The following is a 12500-nucleotide window of genomic DNA, read 5'->3' as shown; positions in this document are numbered from 1 at the left end:
ATATGGGGAGGAGAGGGAGGAGAGAGATATGGGGAGGAGAGGGGGGAGAGAGATATGGGGAGGAGAGGGAGGAGAGAAATATGGGGAGGAGAGGGAGGAGAGAGATATGGGGAGGAGAGGGGGAGAGAGATATGGAGAGGAGAGGGGGAGAGGGAGGAGAGATATGGGGAGAGAGATATGGGGAGGAGAGGGAGGAGAGAGATATGGGGAGGAGAGGGGGAGAGAGATATGGGGAGGAGAGGGAGGAGAGAAATATGGGGAGGAGAGGGAGGAGAGAGATATGGGGAGGAGAGGGGGAGAGAGATATGGGGAGGAGAGGGGGAGAGAAATATGGGGAGGAGAGAGGGGAGAGATATGGGGAGGAGAGGGGGAGAGGGAGGAGAGAGATATGGGGAGGAGAGAGAGAAGAGAGTATGAGGAGAGAGGGAGAGTGATGAGAAGGGTTGTTCATGTCCTTTACAGCTGGTGCTGTTTGTGACTGTGTTCTAAATCAAATCAAATAACATTTGTCCCAGGCTTGGGAAACAACAGGTGGAGACTAACAGTGAAATGCTTACTGACGGGCCCTTCACAACAATGCAGAGAGAAACATTTTAAAGTAACAGAAAAATAACACAAGTAACTTGGCGATACACACGTTGTACCAGTACTGAGTCTATGATAACATGACTATACACACAGGATACCAGTACTGAGTCTATGATAACATGACTATACACACAGGGTACCAGTACTGAGTCTATGATAACATGACTATACACACAGGGTACCAGTACTGAGTCTATGATGTGTATATTCACCTGTGTGTGTGTATTGGTGTTGTGCGTAACCTGTGTGTGTTGTGTTGTTGTGCGTAACCTGTGTGTGTTGTGTTGTTGTGCGTAACCTGTGTGTGTTGTGGTGGTGTGCGTAACCTGTGTGTGTTGTGGTGGTGTGCGTAACCTGTGTCTGTTGTGGTGGTGTGCGTAACCTGTGTGTGTTGTGGTGGTGTGCGTAACCTGTGTGTGTTGTGGTGGTGTGCGTAACCTGTGTGTGTTGTGGTGGTGTGCGTAACCTGTGTGTGTTGTGGTGGTGTGCGTAACCTGTGTGTGTTGTGGTGGTGTGCGTAACCTGTGTGTGTTGTGGTGGTGTGCGTAACCTGTGTGTGTTGTGGTGGTGTGCGTAACCTGTGTCTGTTGTGGTGTTGTGCGTAACCTGTGTGTCTGTGTGCGTAACCTTTGTGTGTTGTGGTGTTGTGCGTAACCTGTGTGTGTGTGTTGTGGTGTTGTGTGTGTTGTGGTGTGGTGCGTAACCTGTGTGTGTGTGTTGTGGTGTTGTGCGTAACCTGTGTGTGTGTGTTGTGGTGTTGTGTGTGTGTGCTTACCAAAGTCGCTGGTACATACCGCCATCAGGATCTGGTCATCTGTGCAGGGTGTACAGGAGGCTGAGAGAGAGACATGAGACATGAGACACATCACATATACACCACCACACACCACCACACACCACCACCATACACCACCATACACCACCACACACCCCACCACCATACCCCACCATACACACCCCACCACCATATACCACCATACACCACCACACACCACCACACACCATACACCATCATACACCACCACCATACTCCACCACACACCACCATACACCATACCCCACCACACACCACCACCATACTCCACCACACACCACCATACACCACCACCATACTCCAACACACACGCCCACACACCACCACCATACACCATACACCATACCCCACCATACACACCCCACCACCATATACCACCACACACCCCACCACCATATACCACCACACACCCCACCACCATACACCCCCACACACCATACACCACCACACACACCACCACCATACACCACCACACACCCCACCACCACCACACCCCACCATACACCGCCACACACCACCACTATACACCACACACCCCACACCACCACCATACACCACCACACCCCACCACCACCATACACCACCAGTCAAACGTTTTAGAACACCTACTCATTCAAAGGTTTTTCTTGATTTTTTACTATTTTCTCCATTGTAGAATAATAGTGAAGACATCAAAACTATGAAATAGCCTGGAGGTGTGTTGGGTCAAAACTATGAAATAGCCTGGAGGTGTGTTGGGTCAAAACTATGAAATAGCCTGGAGGTTTGTTGGGTCATTGACCTGTTAAAAACAAATGATAGTCCCACTAAGCCCAAACCAGATGGGATGGCGTAACGCTGCAGAATGCTGTGGTAGCCATGCTGGTTAAGTGTGCCTTGAATTCTAAATTAATCTCAGACAATGTCACCAGCAATATTCCGCCACACCATAACACCTCCTCCTCCATGCTTTACGGTGTGAAATACACAAACAGAGATCATCCATACACCCACACCATAACACCTCCTCCTCCATGCTTTACAGTGTGAAATACACAAACAGAGATCATCCATACACCCACACCATAACACGTCCTCCTCCATGCTTTACGGTGTGAAATACACAAACAGAGATCATCCATACACCCACACCATAACACCTCCTCCTCCATGCTTTACGGTGTGAAATACACAAACAGAGATCATCCATACACCCACACCATAACACCTCCTCCTCCATGCTTTACGGTGTGAAATACACAAACAGAGATCATCCATACACCCACACCATAACACCTCCTCCTCCATGCTTTACGGTGTGAAATACACAAACAGAGATCATCCATACACCCACACCATAACACCTCCTCCTCCATGCTTTACGGTGTGAAATACACAAACAGAGATCATCCATACATCCACACAGCGTCTCACAAAGACACGGAGGTTGGAACCAAAAATCTCCAATTTAGACTCCAGACCAAAGGACACATTTCCACCGGTGTCTAATGTCCATTGCTCGTGTTTCTTGGCCCAAGCAAGTCTCTTCTTCTTATTGGGGTCCTTTAGTAGTGGTTTCTTTGCAGCAATTCAACCATGAAGGCCTGATTCATGTAGTCTCCGCTGAACAGTTGATGTTGTGATGTGTGTGTTACCTGAACTCTGTGAAGCATTTATTTGGGCTGCAATTTCTGAGGCTGGAAACTTTAATGAACTTATCCTCTGCAGCAGAGGTAACTCTGGGTCTTCCCTTCCTGTGGTGGTCCTCATGAGAGCCAGTTTCATCATAGTGCTTGATGGTTTTTGCAACTGCGCTTGAAGAAACGTTGAAAGCGAATTGACTGACCTTCATATCTTAAAGTAATGATGGACTGTTGTCTCTCTTTGCTTATTTGAGCTGTCCTTGGACTTGGTCTTTTACCAAATAGGGCTATATTCTGTATAACCCCCCCCCTCCCCTGTCACAACTCAACGTTTCCTTCTGAAATACTCTAAGAAGGAGAGAAATTATCTTTTAAAAAGGCACACCTGTTAATTGAAATGCATTCCAGGTGACTAACTCATTAAGCTGATTGAGAGAATGCCAAGAGTGTGCAAAGCTGTCATCAAGGCAAAGGGTGGCTATTTTAAAAATCTCAAATATAAAATATATTTTGATTTGTTTAACACTTTTTTGGTTACTGCATGATTCCATATAGAAAATAGTACAAATAAAGAAAAGCCCTTGAATTAGTAGGTTTTCTAAAACGGTTGACCGGTCATGTACAACACTAGCATCAGATATAAAGAAGACTTCTTTCCCTCCCCCATCCATCCCTCACTTCCTGAGAGAGGGGAGAGGTGTGAGAGGGGGATGTCTGGTTCTCTCACCCCCTTGTTGTTCCCCCTAGCTCTATTTGGGGTAGAGAGGGAGGGGTGAGGCAAGAGAGGGGGAGGAATGAGGGATGAGGAGGAAGAGAGAGAGGAATGAGGGAGAGAGGGAGGAATGAGGAGGGAGAGAGGGAGGGGTGAGGAGGGAGGGATGAGGAGGGAGAGAGAGAGGGAGGGATGAGAAGGGAGAGAGGGAGGGATGAGGAGGGAGAGAGAGGGAGGGATGAGAAGGAGGGGTGAGAAGGGAGAGAGGGAGGGATGAGAAGGGAGAAAGGGAGGGGTGAGAAGGGAGAGAGGGAGGGGTGAGAAGGGAGAGAGGGAGGGGTGAGGAGGGAGAGAGGGAGGGATGAGAAGGGAGAGAGGGAGGGATGAGAAGGGAGAGAGGGAGGGATGAGAAGGGAGAGAGGGAGGGGTGAGAAGGGAGAGAGGGAGGGGGGGTGAGGAGGGAGGAATGAGGAGGGAGAGAGGGAGGGATGAGATGGATGTCTATGGGGGAGGGTACAAGATTAAGGATTTTCGTGTGTGTGTGTGTGTGTGTGTGTGTGTGTGTGTGTGTGTGTGTGTGTGTGTGTGTGTGTGTGTGTGTGTGTGTGTGTGTGTGTGTGTGTGTGTGTGTGTGTGTGTGTGTGTGTGTGTGTGTGTGTGTGTGTGAGAGAGAGAGAGAGAGAGAGTGAAACAACAGGTAGGAGAGGGTAGTCAGGGTGGTAACCTTTGACCCTGTCTGCCAGTAAAACAACTATTAAACACACACAGTCTTTCTCTTTGTCTGTCAATGGTTTTATGGTGCACACATACCTGTACTAGGCAGATACAAAACATATCTCTCTCTCTTTCACCCTCCCTCCATACCTGTACCAGGCAGATACAAAACATATCTCTCTCTCTTTCACCCTCCCTCCATACCTGTACCAGGCAGATACAAAACATATCTCTCTCTCTTTCACCCTCCCTCCATACCTGTACCAGGCAGATACAAAACATATCTCTCTCTCTCTTTCACCCTCCCTCCATACCTGTACTAGGCAGATACAAACCTTTCTCTCTCTCCATACCTGTACTAGGCAGATACAAAACATATCTCTCTCTCTCTTTCACCCTCCCTCCATACCTGTACTAGGCAGATACAAACCTTTCTCTCTCTCCCGTTCTCCCTCCCTCCAACTCTCCCTCCCTCCATTCTCCATCTGACCAATCATATCCTCTCCCTGTCTTGCAGCAGACACCACCGATTGACAGCTGGATGATGATTGGCTGACCCCTGGGCTTGACCCCAGTGTGACCTGTTGATTAGCCTGCTTGTATTTATAAGTCAGAGAGGGAGACGAGAGAGAGAGGGAGGGAGGGAGATGGGAGAGAGAGGAGGGAGGGAGATGGGAGAGAGAGGAGGGAGGGAGATGGGAGAGAGAGGAGGGAGGGAGATGGGAGAGAGAGGAGGGAGGGAGATGGGAGAGAGAGGAGGGAGGGAGATGGGAGAGAGAGGAGAGAGACGGGTGAGAAGACAGGGGGATAGAGGACAGCAGTAAGAGAGGGAGGGGGGTGTCTGGTCCGGTCTGTCTCTTGAGTGACAGCAGGGCTGTGGATGTGTGGGTCTGGGCTAGACTGCTTTATTAGGCTAGACAGACAGACACCCTGTTTAACTCCTGTCATCTCCTGCCCCCCCCCACACACACACATTTCTACCTCGGCCTCCCCTTCTTCAGCCAACACAAGACCTATTAAATGTGTCTAGGGGTCCGTTGAACCAGTGGTTCATTCTTCCTCCTCTCTCTGGACTCTGTCACTGACTCTGTCCATCTGTCATGTTACTTTGTACAGCCCTTGATCAGGGGAACGGGTTCTATCGCCTGGGTTCTACCATGGAATGTGTGTCTTACCAGGTCCAGTGTTTAGGTGTGTGTGTGTGTTGGTCTCTTACCAGGTCCAGTGTTCAGGTGTGTGTGTGTGTTGGTCTCTTACCAGGTCCAGTGTTCAGGTGTGTGTGTGTGTTGGTCTCTTACCAGTGTTCAGTGTTCAGGTGTGTGTGTGTGTGTGTGTGTTGGTCTCTTACCAGTGTTCAGTGTTCAGGTGTGTGTGTGTGTTGGTCTCTTACCAGGTCCAGTGTTCAGGTGTGTGTGTGTGTCTCTTACCAGTGCCAGTGTTGAGGTGTGTGTGTGTGTCTCTTACCAGTGCCAGTGTTGAGGTGTGTGTGTGTGTCTCTTACCAGTGCCAGTGTTGAGGTGTGTGTGTGTGTGTGTGTGTGTGTGTGTGTGTGTGTGTGTGTGTGTGTGTGTGTGTGTGTGTGTGTGTGTGTGTGTGTGTGTGTGTGTGTGTGTGTGTGTGTGTGTGTGTGTGTGTGTGTGTGTGTGTGTGTGTGTCTCTTACCAGTGCCAGTGTTGAGGTGTGTGTGTGTGTGTTGGTCTCTTACCAGTGCCAGTGTTGAGGTGTGTGTGTGTGTGTTGGTCTCTTACCAGTGCCAGTGTTGAGGTGTGTGTGTGTGTGTGTTGGTCTCTTACCAGTGCCAGTGTTGAGGTGTGTGTGTGTGTTGGTCTCTTACCAGGTCCAGTGTTGAGGTGTGTGTGTGTTGGTCTCTTACCAGGTCCAGTGTTGAGGTGTGTGTGTGTGGTCTCTTACCAGGTCCAGTGTTGAGGTGTGTGTGTGTGTGTGTGTGTGTGTGTGTGTGTGTGTGTGTGTGTGTGTGTGTGTGTGTGTGTGTGTGTGTGTGTGTGTGTGTGTGTGTGTGTGTGTGTGTGTGTGTGTGTGTGTGTGTGTGGTGTGTGTTGGTCTCTTACCAGTGCCAGTGTTGAGGTGTGTGTGTGTCTTGGTCTCTTACCAGGTCCAGTGTTGAGGTGTGGGTACAGATGAGCTCCAGGTCCGTGGCTGGCCACCAGTTCATACTGAAACACTGTGATCCTCTTGCTGATGTCCTGCTGGCCCACTGCCTCTATGAACAGCGCCCCTCTGTCAGGGAGAAACACTGCACCCTGCCATGCGCCTGGAAATATAACAAACATGATTAAATACGTACTGGTGTGATGACACTGAGATAATCATTTTCACATGAGTACTTTATGAACATATCAACAATTATATTTACAGTGGTTAAACTTAAGCATGTGTTTTCTGCCTATGTAACCTGCTCTGTGCTGTTCTCAGTCAGGTTACTGTGAAATATCTGTGCTGTTCTCAGTCAGGTTACTGTGAAATATCTGTGCTGTTATCAGTCAGGTTACTGTGAAATATCTGTGCTGTTATCAGTCAGGTTACTGTGAAATATCTGTGCTGTTATCAGTCAGGTTACTGTGAAATATCTACTTCTGATGTAAAAAAGGGATTTATGAATAAACGTGACTGACCGACTGAATGACCGACCGACTGAATGACTGACCGACTGATTGACTGAATGACTGACCATCTACCTGTTCTGTCTCAGACATCAGCAGGCGGAGCTGTCCAGCTCTCTCCAGGTAGAGGTGTGATCCGCGGGAGTCTGTCTGGGGCTTGATGCAGGCGTGCAGGCCGGGGGAAGCCCCAGACGTGGGCTCCGTGTTGGGCCGCAGGTTGACGATGAGGGCCCCAGTAGGATAGAGCCACTCTAGACTGCCCTGGGAGCAACGCAGGTATACCTGCTCCACATCACGGGAGTGAGACTCATGGGTCAGACCACTGGGAGAGGAGAGAGGGAGAGAGAGAGGGAAGGTGAGAGGGAGAGAGGGAGGAGGAGAGAGGGAGGAGGAGAGAGGGAGAGAGGGAGGAGGAGAGAGGGAGAGAGGGAGGAGGAGAGAGGGAGAGAGGGAGGAGGAGAGGTTATGATGATGAGGGAGGGGAGGTTATGATGATGAGGGAGGGGAGGTTATGATGATGAGGGAGGAGAGGTTATGATGATGAGGGAGGAGAGGTTATGATGATGAGGGAGGGGAGAGGTTATGATGATGAGGGAGGGGGAGAGGTTATGATGATGAGGGAGGGGGAGAGGTTATGATGATGAGGGAGGGGGAGAGGTTATGATGATGAGGAGGGAGGAGAGGTTATGATGATGGGGGAGGGGAGAGGTTATGATGATGAGGGGGAGGGGGAGAGGTTATGATGATGAGGAGGAAGAGAGGTTATGATGATGGGGGAGGAGGAGAGGTTATGATGATGAGGGAGGGGGAGAGGTTAGGATGATGGGGGAGGAGAGGTTATGATGATGAGGGAGGAGGAGAGGTTATGATGATGAGGGAGGGGGAGAGGTTATGATGATGAGGGAGGGGGAGAGGTTAGGATGATGGGGGAGGAGAGGTTATGATGATGGGGGAGGAGAGGTTATGATGATGGGGGAGGAGAGGTTATGATGATGAGGGAGGAGAGGTTATGATGATGAGGGAGGGGGAGAGGTTAGGATGATGGGGGAGGAGAGGTTATGATGATGAGGGAGGAGGAGAGGTTATGATGATGAGGGAGGAGGAGATGTTATGATGATGAGGGAGGGGGAGAGGTTATGATGATGAGGGAGGAGGAGAGGTTATGATGATGAGGGAGGAGGAGAGGTTAGGATGATGGGGGAGGAGAGGTTATGATGATGGGGAGGAGAGGTTATGATGATGGGGGAGGAGAGGTTATGATGATGGGGGAGGAGAGGTTATGATGATGGGGAGGAGAGGTTATGATGATGAGGGAGGAGAGGTTATGATGATGAGGGAGGAGAGGTTATGATGATGAGGGAGGAGAGGTTATGATGATGAGGGAGGAGAGGTTATGATGATGAGGGAGGGGAGAGGTTATGATGATGGGGAGGAGAGGTTATGATGATGAGGGAGGAGAGTTTATGATGATGAGGGAGGAGAGGTTATGATGATGAGGGAGGAGAGGTTATGATGATGAGGGAGGAGGAGAGGGTAGAGGGGGATAGAAGAGGTTAGGAAACTTGTTATGAATATATTTGATGTTTGAGGAAGCAATGTTGTTGGTCATAAACATGAACACAACAAACATATTTAACAGTTAACTTCCTATGCATGATACCTTATCACTTAGTTAAGAGGTCGTTTAAAGAGCAACTTGATTACAGCATGAGTCTCTCTCTCTCTATAAACTGTGACCCGATGTGACCAATACCCGGAGCGCAGGGGAGGGAGGATGTGGTCGGTTATCTGGGATGCGCGCACTTTAAGATCAGTAAAAGATAAACACTTTAAGATCAGTAAAAGATAAACACTTTAAGATCAGTAAAAGATAAACACTTTAAGATCAGTAAAAGATAAACACTTTAAGATCAGTAAAAGATAAACACTTTAAGATCAGTAAAAGATAAACACTTTAAGATCAGTAAAAGATAAACGTGTTCGAAGTTGATATCTTCAAATGAAAACCGCACCGCGGCGCGGCAACATTACAGGAGTGGCTGCGCACTCACTATCTGGAGGGTGCCATGCTATATACAATAGCCTAGAACACAGTTTTATGAGTATGTGAAAGGTAAGGTATGAACTCAACACGAGATGTAGCGCTGAAAACCTATTATGTCCCCTCTGACGGCTCCACGGTCCAAGCGCCCAACCCAAGCTCTCCTTTTCCCTCTGGTGGCTCCACGGTCCAAGCGCCCAACCCAAGCTCTCCTTTTGGCGCACGCACGGAGATTTGGTATATTGAACTGGAACATTTCAAAATATGTTATCGTGTTTTCTTTGAATATTATGGCACGCCGCCAATTGGAGCTCACATCGCTATAGGCTACAGGACAGGAGAAACAAACACGTTCCCTATGCAAATCCATCAGGCCTAAACTGCATAACGCATGTATAAACACAATCTCATTGTATAAGGAAGGACGTCTCCCTCCCTCCCTCCCTCCCTCCCTCCCTCACTCACTCTCACAGAGGCTGGGGGTGTCAAGGGGTTCACCCCCCCCTTCCCCCCGTTTATTGCAAAAACATATGAAATGCATCAGACTTAATCTATCCAACCTGTTTGCACCTACACATATGCTGTGGTCTCGCTGTTCAGGACATTATTGCGCAACATCTGGAAGTGCAGGGAGGAAACGAGGGTTTCCATAACATCTACCGTTGTTGGACTGACTGTATCAGCCTGTTATACTGGTTCCTAGCAACACTGCCATAGACTATTACCCAACACTCCTTTAACCACTCGGCAACAGGATTGTAGGCTTATAGTCTACATCCTATAAGGGTTAATAAAACGTGTCGAATAACACACATGCAATAATAAACGTATAGCCTACCTTCCTCTCCAGCTGCACTGGTCGCTGGTGTACTGCGCCGAGGCGACCCTACAGAGAAACACAGCCGCTACCCAGTGCGCTAAACCTGGCCACAGCATGGTTGACCAACCGCTCCTCCGCCCCAGTATGGTCAGACCACGTCCCGCCTTTCAGTAACCACAAAAATCCACCAATAAATCCTGCAAGTGACTATTTATTCACATCGTGGTCTCTGGAAAGAAGGTTACGGGTCCATCAGAATCAACAGTTCTGTTTTGTACCGTAAAAGTTCAGTTTCATTTCGACAGGATGGATTATCCGTGTAAAACCGTTGGGAGCCTCCGGCAGTAGACTGGTGACTAACAGACAGGAGGAAGTCCTGACATTAATAACGAACTTCTGCTGCTGCCTGGGCTCCAGCTCCGCACACGTCACCCCGCCCAGACTCGTGCCAGCAGCTGACTCCTCCGCTTGAGTGACACGCTCCAAACCACGCCCCGAGCGGACGAACTTCTCCGTCTCTCGCTCAGTGTGAATGTGTGTGTGTGTGCGTCTTAACGCGGACATGCACGGATTCTCTTGGCGCCACATCCAGATAGCTCTTATAAATATTAGTACGGCAGCACGCGCAGGTCTGAAAATAGCCTACATCAGCGTCGTGTTGCAGAGCAGTAAATATCCACTCACTCACACACAAATATGCACACGCACAAATTCAAAACACCTTCACACAGCCCCCGCGGGTGAGAAACAGTAACCACTTGCACCGATATATTAGAGTAATACAGATCAATAAACTCGTGTGTAATTGCCTACAATGTGTATCTTAATTAAACGGTTTTGAGATAATATAGCTCATACGTGTAAGAAGCGTCTGCTTTATTTGTTTGTATACTAAATAGCCGATTAGTAATAGACATAGGACTAGATTGGAGGGCCCTGAAGTCTATATTCTGGAAACCAATGAGCGAAGCAGATTCCTGTGCTCTCCATCTGTTCTGACCCGACAGCTAGTCACACTAAACGCCCCCTTGGTTCTGGGGCGCTTTTCCCGTGAGAAAACAGTCAGAACGTCAACCGTGTAACCGACTTGTCACATTCCCTCCCCCTGACAGCTTCAGAAATGTAACACATTTAGAGAAATATCAACATGTACCACACACACAGACACAGACACACACACACACACACACACACACACACACACACACACACACACACACACACACACACACACACACACACACACACACACACACACACACACACACACACACACACACACACACACACACACACACACACACGTTATTATCTCTAACTCTATAGAAAGGTTTTAACCATGTATAATAAATATATAGTCTGTGATCTATTATGGCTATAAACACATTTTAACATAATTATAACACCATTTCTATTTGATTTATCCTTTATTTAACTTGCCAAGTCAGTTGAAGAACAAATTCTTATTTACAATGACAGCCTACCGGGAACAGTGGGTTAACTGCCTTGTTTAGGGGCAGAAGGACAGATTTTTTACCTTGTCAGCTCAGGGATTTGATCTTGCAACCTTTCAGTTACTAGTCCAACACTCTAACCACTAGGCTACCTTATAAACACATAGCACACTATAAACCCTCTATAAACACACTAACTAAAGTCAGAGATGCCTGAAGACTAGAGCTGCTCAAAGGCTGTAATCAGAGTCCTAAATGTAGCAGTAGTAGTTAATCAATCAATCAACGTTATTTTATAAAGCCCTTTTTACATCAGCAGTTGTTGCTCTACAGACACCCAGCCTCAAACCCCCACAGAGCAGCAGTACAGATGTATAACATCAGCAGTTGTTGCTCTACAGACACCCAGCCTCAAACCTCCACAGAGCAGCAGTACAGATGTATAACATCAGCAGTTGTTGCTCTACAGACACCCAGCCTCAAACCCCCACAGAGCAGCAGTACAGATGTATAACATCAGCAGTTGTTGCTCTACAGACACCCAGCCTCAAACCCCCACAGAGCAGCAGTACAGATGTATAACATCAGCAGTTGTTGCTCTACAGACACCCAGCCTCAAACCTCCACAGAGCAGCAGTACAGATGTATAACATCAGCAGTTGTTGCTCTACAGACACCCAGCCTCAAACCCCCACAGAGCAGCAGTACAGATGTATAACATCAGCAGTTGTTGCTCTACAGACACCCAGCCTCAAACCCCCACAGAGCAGCAGTACAGATGTATAACATCAGCAGTTGTTGCTCTACAGACACCCAGCCTCAAACCCCCACAGAGCAGCAGTACAGATGTATAACATCAGCAGTTGTTGCTCTACAGACACCCAGCCTCAAACCCCCACAGAGCAGCAGTACAGATGTATAACATCAGCAGTTGTTGCTCTACAGACACCCAGCCTCAAACCCCCACAGAGCAGCAGTACAGATGTAGAAGTATTACATTGTAGGCTGTACTTGACTTGGTAGTTTAAAGCATACAACTAAACAGAATCTCTATAGACCCTGGTCAAAAGTAGTGCACTACCTAGGGTGCAATTTGGGAATGTAGCCTAAACAT

At 48.4% G+C, this 12500-nt stretch overlaps 1 pseudogene; it reads right to left on the bottom strand.

The window, feature by feature from the left end:
- Positions 1-11343, bottom strand: part of LOC124018663 — a 13731-nt pseudogene extending 2388 nt beyond the window's left edge.
- Between the last annotated feature and the right edge of the window lie 1157 nt (positions 11344-12500).

This window comes from Oncorhynchus gorbuscha, unplaced genomic scaffold, assembly GCF_021184085.1.
Source record: "Oncorhynchus gorbuscha isolate QuinsamMale2020 ecotype Even-year unplaced genomic scaffold, OgorEven_v1.0 Un_scaffold_554, whole genome shotgun sequence".
Classification (NCBI taxonomy): domain Eukaryota; kingdom Metazoa; phylum Chordata; class Actinopteri; order Salmoniformes; family Salmonidae; genus Oncorhynchus; species Oncorhynchus gorbuscha.
This window is presented reverse-complemented; position numbering and strand designations above follow the sequence as displayed.